Below are 8,603 nucleotides of genomic sequence, written 5' to 3'. Positions count from 1 at the left end.
TTGTTTCTGGATAGTGTATTTACAGGCTTTACATCTGCCACATTTGTAGAAGCCTACCGTAGAGTTTCCTGATTTCTTTCCTTTTATGAAGTGACTATGGACAAGACGATCTCTCAAATTACGGGCTCTCCGCCATGTTATTGCAATTTTATCATCAAGATTTATTCTGAGATCATGATCCAGTAATAACACATGCCAATGCTTTTGAAAGATATTTAAAATATTCTTCCATTCTGGGCAGAATGTGCCTATCATTCTTGTTTTCTCTTTCAAAATAGGTTTAGGTGTTGGGAATATTAAGGAATCTCTATCTTTATGATTTGCTTCCTGAGAGGCCCTTTGTATACTTTTCTTACTATAGCCTCTTTGTACCAGTCTTTCTTTTAATTCTTTAGATCTTTTTTGAAAGGTATTAACACTGGAACAGTTCCGTCTTTTCCGGAGGAATTCTCCTTTCAGAACTCCTTTTATTACTGGCGGAAAATGAGCACTTGTAGAATGTAAAAGGCTGTTGGTAGCAGTTGTTTTTCTAAACATATCCGTTTCCAATTTTCCTTCAGAATTGATAAGGATTTGGAGATCAAGGAAATTGATTGTTTCTAACTGAATATCAGATGTTAATATCAGATTCAAGTTATTGTTGTTAAGATGTTTAGTGAATTCCTGAAATAGAGTTTCCTCCCCTTCCCATAATAGTAATACGTCATCTATATATCTGAACCATATTAAAATATGGTCAGTATATATTTCATTCTGATCACTGAAGACCATTTCTTTTTCCCACCAGCCGAGATACAAATTTGCATACGTTGGCGCACATGCTGTGCCCATTGCTGTCCCACGGATTTGTACGTAGTATTTATCATCAAATACAAAGTAATTATTAGTAAGTACAAATTCCAAGAGAGAAATCAGGAAATCGTGGAAATCACTCTTACTATCCATGTCCAAAAAGTATTGGACTGCTCTTATACCCTGATGATGAGGTATATTGGTATAGAGTGATTCCACATCATATGATGCTAATTTTACTTCCCGATTTACTGTGATGTCACTTATTTTTGCTAGGACATCCAGTGTTTCCCTGGTGTATGAAGGTAAACTTATGACGTATTTACGAAGATGTTGGTCCACAAATTTGCTAGCATTCTCCGTCAAGCTGCCTATTCCCGAGACAATAGGTCTGCCTGGGGGGTCAGTTACGGATTTGTGGACTTTTGGTAGGGCATAGAAAGTCGGAATCTTAGGGTCGCTCACTTGTAAAAATTCATAGTCTGATTTAGATATTATGTTGTGTCCCAGTGCATTATTTAGCAAATTGTTGTATTTTATTAGAAGATTAGCTGTGGGATTAAATATCAGTCTTTTGTAGCATTCCGTATTATTTAATTGTCTATAGACCTCTGTTGTATATTTAGATACGGGCCACAAAACGATGTTTCCACCCTTATCTGAAGGTTTTATCACCATATCATCCCATTCCTCAATATCCTTAATTGCTTTGTATTCTTGTTTAGATAGATTCTTATTAGGTTTCCTTAATTTTGTTTGATTAAGTAACTCATCTAGGTCCTTAGACACCAGATCACGATAGATTCTAGCTTGTGGACAGATTGATAAATCTGGAAGAAAAGTGGATTTTTTCTTAAGTTTAGTTTGTTCCCAAATTCTTGTATTCATATTTGAATTCTGTGTTTCATTCCTATCTAATTCCTCAGGAATTGCCAATGCCTGTCTTTCCTCATCAGATAGAAATGCCAATTCCATAACCTGTATGGCGTCCTTATTGGTCTCACTTGTTGTTGTGGAATCACATATTGTCGTTTTATTGGAATAAAATTTTTTTAGGAGTATTTTTCTAATAAATAGATTTAAATCTTTTTCCCATTCAAACCGGTTGAAGGATTGAGTAGGTGAGAACGATAAGCCATGACCTAGAACCTTAAGATGTATTGGTTCTAATTGTCTTTCTGTCAAATTGATAACTTTAAGTGATGTATCTGATGTATCTAGCGTCTGTAATTCCTTCGGTAATTGAGGTGGCCCTCCTGTCCCTCCATCTGTTTCCTCTTTTTTCGATCTCTTGGTCTTATGCCTCCCCCTTTGTATCTGTTTAATTCTGTTGTTCCTCCTCCTTCCATATTTCTGGGGTCTCTCTCTAAAAAAAGGCCTAGTATGATGGGGGTGATCTCTTGGATTAGTTGAGGCGTCTGATAGTTCACTCATTGAGGACTCTATTCCTGAATTACTGAAGGAACCATATGTCTTATTAAATTTGGGTCTATCCCATTTAAATATTTGGTTAGTGGAATAATCACTTTTGTCTCGTGCAAATTTTTTACGTTTTTTATCCACTATAATTTTTTCAAAATCATCCAGTTCTGTTTTAAATTTAGTGTAAGCTTTTTGAAAAGACTCTAAGTTATCAAATTGTTTCAAATTCTCTCCGATCTTAGTAATTTCTCCTGTAAATTGTTCCAGAAGAAGATTGTCATGTTTCATCAATACATGTATAAGTTCATTAGAACATCTAATTAGAATGGTTTCCCATTCTTTCTTAAGTTCATTAATTGCCAAATCAAAGGCTGGGTAGATTTTTGGCCTCAGGCCTCTCGGTATCATATTTTGCTTTAGATAGTTTTCAAACATGGTTTTATTCCAAAATGTTTTTGTTTGTTTGTACATTATATGTTTTAATTCCGCGAGATGGCCCAGCCAGTTATTACCCAGCGGATCAGATGAAATATTCCCACCTTCAAATTCCAAATTGGATTCCCGTATCCATTTTTCTTGTCTATTCATTAATTCTTGACCAATACTAAAGGACGCCATATTGAGATAAATGTCTAGGATATAGAGATCTAGGGACAATTTTTTCAATATAATAATTTCCCAAATGGGTTTGTTTATCTGTGCTGTCTGGTAAAAAAAGAAAATAGTGGTGAAAGAATTCACCCTATTATAAATATTCAGAAAAGGATATATACCGACGCACTAGATAATCATATACCCAGTCTATCATTATAATGTTTGTTATCATATGACTGGGTTGGTGCACCCTACACACGTAAAACTGATATTTACAGAGGTAATTAGAAAGTAGAAAACGTGTATATTAGGGGCACTCTATGATTGTTTATTTATATAAAACATATATTTTATTAGTTCATTTAAAACAATAGTGGAGTCCCAAATTAGTACCTTAGTACCACTAGTAGCGAAATAAAACAAAAATAATAACCAAAATAAATTTATTAAAAAGACAGAACCAACTGCCTAGCCTCACTGTGTAGTAAATATTACAATTTCCCGTAATTTGAGAGAGCCCGTAATTTGAGAGATCGTCTTGTCCATAGTCACTTCATAAAAGGAAAGAAATCAGGAAACTCTACGGTAGGCTTCTACAAATGTGGCAGATGTAAAGCCTGTAAATACACTATCCAGAAACAAGAATATATGGATAGATATTCAAAAATCTGGAAAATTGAACAATTTGTTAATTGTAACTCTATTGGGGTAATTTATTGCTTAACATGCCCTTGTGATCTTAAATATATAGGCATGACGACAAGACCTTTTAAAAGACGTCTATTGGAGCATGTCAATAACATAAAAAATGCCCCAAAAGATAGAGATAGATTCAAAACCCTTACTACAGTGGCTAAACAATTTTTATCATTCCATGAAAATAATCCGGATACACTTCGGGCTTTTGTTATGGAACAGGTATCTTTAGGAATTAGGGGTGGTAATTTACAGCAGGAATTATTTAAGAGAGAATCCAGACTTATTTTCCTTATGAATAGTCTTGAACCATACGGCCTTAATGATAAAACAAACTATATGGCGTTCATCTAAATGGAATAAATAGGTCAAATATTCTATTATTTTGTAATATAATAGACTCATACCGTATTATAACACTCTATATGGATATATTAGGTATGGTGACACAATGGAATCAATCATATTTCACCCCATCATACATCTATATTTTTTGATGTATGTCGTTCTTAACCTAATGATGCTGCTATATGCAACATCTCTTAACACAGTTATTTATTAGTTAAATTCATACACTTTCCTTAAAACTTTTTTGACTATTCACATTTTCTTTTTATAATGTATTACAGTTTTTGTATATATCAGAATAGATAGATGCCAGTAAGAATGAGGCACGAGATGCTATTACAAAATGTATTTATTCACAGGTAATTTAGCTATTTATTTACTGGTTTACACTTACTTCTTTAGAAATATAACATTATCACAGCCAATTTGTGTCCACCAATAATATTGGAAGTCTTAAATCATAGCGATAGTACCGTATATAAATATAGGTATGATTGAAACAATAAGCGTGTAATTCATCGTGGTTCTCTCTTCTTCCTTCTTCCGTTGTTTTTCCCCTCATAGATAATAACAACTGTAATATCATTATTCAAGCTATAAATCTGATTCCCCTATGCAATATGTATGTATAGATAACGAATACAAGCCATAGAAAACACAGATTCAAGGGGTGACTCCCCTGTGCCTAACCCTAATTGGTTAGTGAAACTGCCTGTCAAAAAAAAAATCGGGCTTCCGATATATACGGACCCGGATTGGTTTGTTCACAGTGACGTATTCATCACGTGATATCTTTGTCCTATAAAAGAAATGCCAAACCCTCTCCTCGGCTTGCCTTGTTAAAGCGAGTAAGCGAAACGCGCGTCGGCGTTCGCCTCGCTGTGTTGTTTACATATGTGACTCATGCTGCCGCTATCTATATAAGCTAGGGAGATATGCTCAAATATACCAAGGGGCTATAATAGACTAGAGGGGATGCGATACTATACAAATCTCATGAACCCCTGAGACTTGTTTATAAGGGAGCGTGGCTACAGTTAGCACACAGGAACCTGATTTGTGCAGTTCCTGAGAGGGATACCAGACTCATGTCAATAGGGAGTGGTATTAGATAGCAGCTAATTTGGTACTCCCCGGAAAAAGGAGTTTATAGTCTTATAAACGAGAGATAATATAGTCATACCTATGGCTCCTAGTGTATTAGACAAATCTAGACCTAATTATCTTATAAACGGGTGAAGAAAATACTGTGGTCTTGATTTTGTCCTACACGTTATGTACTTCAATCTTATATAACAGACTCTCTCCCTATAAATAAAGTATTGAGAGGACTTTATCTATGTGCATTAGATTTATAATATCATATATATGCAAATAGGAACCATTGGTAATAGTATAGCTTATCTCCCTTGCATTTTGAAATAGTGTGTATACTCATTTGGTTAATCTGCTTATTATGCCAGATATTTGGACAGCATGATGATCAATATTACCCAGATATAAAATAAAAAGGGAAATTGTAATATTTACTACACAGTGAGGCTAGGCAGTTGGTTCTGTCTTTTTAATAAATTTATTTTGGTTATTATTTTTGTTTTATTTCGCTACTAGTGGTACTAAGGTACTAATTTGGGACTCCACTATTGTTTTAAATGAACTAATAAAATATATGTTTTATATAAATAAACAATCATAGAGTGCCCCTAATATACACGTTTTCTACTTTCTACTTACCTTTGTAAATATTTACAAGAATGTTTGAACTATTTACAATAAAACAATTTTATACAAAAAACTAAAAAGTAATCATACATCGTGGCCCAATATGCTATTTTGGCCTCCAGCTCCTACACGCATTTTTGCTGCTCCTGTTGCAGCTTTATTTTGGCCCATCCAGCTGTAAATTCCGCCCGCATTTCGGTGATTGTTGGTGGGGGGGGAGGGGGGGTGATGTGCCTATTTTTGCACAGATGCAGTTATTTTTAGGTGTGTCAAGAGGGCTATGTCTACTGCCAGGCAGTTGCAAAAGTTTACATCTTCAGATGGGAAGTGCCTGGGCACAATAGGAAAATTATAGCTGTAAAGAAATCAGAAAGCAAATATTCAATACATCTATACCTATTTTACCTATTTTGCCAAACAGACAGGATTTACTAGAGATGCCTACTGTTACCTTACTTTTAATTGTTATGGCTCTAGGTACAAATGCATTTGGGTGCACAATACACGTTGTGAAGGCTTTCATGTTAAATTTGGATGCATGCTCTACATTCTGGTGTGGGCTGGGGACAGGGTGGTCTTAACAGCATTATAGGGCCCAAGGCAAAGCACTACAGTGGCCCACTATCTACACAACCACTCACAGGAAGTTACAAGAATTTGGTATCAATTGGAAGTGAAAATAAAGTTTAACAAAATACTGACAAGTTGACAAGGTGATCGGCCACTTTTGTGTTGCCCTGCCCTGCGTGGGCATGTGTTATGATGGCTCTGTCAGTGGTTTGAGTGGTTAAAGACATTTACATTTGTAGGCCCATTTAAACCTGTGACATTTAGGTCACCATTTAATCAACATGTGTGAAAGCAGGGTTTTTCCTAAAGGATAATGGACATCTCGATCTTAGGCAATTATGTCCAGCAACTACTTACTATCTCCAAAGGCGTCTGGCTCTTGCCTGGCCGATGCTGCCTCCTCTACACTCTCCTCCTCAGCCAACAACGGCAGGTGCACCTAGTCCTCCTCCTCAGCCAACACCGGCAGGAGCACCTGGTCCTGCTCCTCCTCATCAGCCTCCACCGGCTGCTGCGGATGTGCATCCGCATCCACCACCACTGCTCCACCACCGGGCACCGGCGGCGTTCCCAGCGTGTACGGTCTGTAGGAAAAAAAAACAAAAAAAAAAAAACTCATGTTTACACATTTACCAGCTTTATAAACAATAGTATTATGACAATCAGCTCATCATACATGTTTATTAAACGTTCCATTGCCAGCAGACGTAAATATTACTTACTACCAATGCAAGGAGCTAAACATGATGAACACAAAGCATTTCACATGCCCTGTCATTAATGTTTGTATTTTGCATAGAGATGTTGAAAATCTCAGTGGCCTAGTGGTCACCACTTTGCTCTCACAGCACTGGGGTTAGCAGTTCAAGTCAGTGATAATTTTGCCATCTGTGTGGAGTGGTCCGGTTTGCTCAATACTTCCATGTGTTGTTTACCACGCTCCCCAAATATACTATGGGGCCGATCATTTCGGTTTATGAGAAATGGACAGTAGGGTGATTTGAAATGTTAGTGAATGTTTGAAGTCTGCAAACTCCCATGGGGCTGGTAATGATGTCAATTACTTCTCTCTGTGCAGGATCACTCAATTAGTGGATGGGTCTAAAAATTAGTGAATGTTGACTATACTTTGGTTAACACCCTTTGTTGGGACTACCTCACAGTGTAAGTAGTCAGTTATTTGAATAAAGATTAGCTATATCTACTACAATCTGTGCGCACCTTATAGAACCGTAAAAACATTACCACTAACTACAACACATCTGCCACTCCAAACTGTTTTTAAGGTTAGACCAGCAAGTTACACCACTCGGGTCAAGAGTTTGAAAGGCCGATTCAAAATATCACCCTTAATGTTCTGAGGTTTATATCAAATCCTTTTAGGACAGTACATTGTCACCAGACAAATGTATGAGACAGGAGGCAAAGCATTTTGGCTGCACTGGAAGTGGAAATAACTTTATAGTGTGCTTCAACATTGTTATGTAGGCCTGGTTAGGTGTTTATGGTAAACATATATTCAAACATAGAGGCAATATATATGTGTGTACACAGGTTTTTGGCGATTGCTAGAGAACTCACTTCTTATCTCCTGGCGGAGTTCCTCCAGGAGCTGGAGCTGACACTGGCGGAGGTTGCTCCAGCGGCGCTGCAGTTGTACAATACTGCGCCTTTTACTGAAGCACAGCCGAATGTACCTGTGGACCCTTTGATAGGCCCGCAGCTTCAGCTCATTCGAGCAGTATCGCCCTGAGGGCACGCTGTCTATGGTTTCGGTGAGGACACAGAGCTCACGGTGGCTGAATATGCTTGCCCTCATTTTTCTGCATAAAATACTCCTCTGCAGTATTCAGCGCTCTGATTGGTTCTCAGAGCACGTATGGGCGTGCTCACGTCACACGCGGATCTTTCTGACACCTGTGTGTGTAATGGTTGCCTCTCCCACCAAAAACATGGCGCTCGTCACGGATGAGTCGAGCACTCTATGCTTTGCAGTGAGGAAACATTAATGTACACCTGGCTTCTCAATTAAATCAGTACTTTCATCCCACATGTTTTTCTTCTCTCCTGCAAATTAGCAATTTCACTGAGCAGGCTCTGGCATACTGTGAACAGGACAGTTATTTGGCCCAGAGATTTGACCCAACAGGTGTCAATATTGTTAATGCCAAATGGGCCTACCTGGAAATGCATGTTATTGATGTGTTTTATTGGGAATAAACATACAATTACCCATTAGGCATAAGTGACCAATAGGAAGTCTCATACTAACAAAAATAAATAACATACAGTGTATCTAACCAATTGTAAGCATCAAATCCAACCCCAGTGTTGAACTGGGCTCAGAGACACTATGGGAATGTGTACCAACAGAATTTATTAATAGTGTTAGTGTGGGCTAGGCCACACACTCTAGGGAGACATGGGGATAGTAAGTAAATCTTACACCATATAGTGTC

This window comes from Mixophyes fleayi, chromosome 2, assembly GCF_038048845.1.
Source record: "Mixophyes fleayi isolate aMixFle1 chromosome 2, aMixFle1.hap1, whole genome shotgun sequence".
NCBI lineage: Eukaryota > Metazoa > Chordata > Amphibia > Anura > Limnodynastidae > Mixophyes > Mixophyes fleayi.
The sequence above is the reverse complement of the archived record's forward strand: the minus strand, read 5'-3'. Positions refer to the sequence as shown.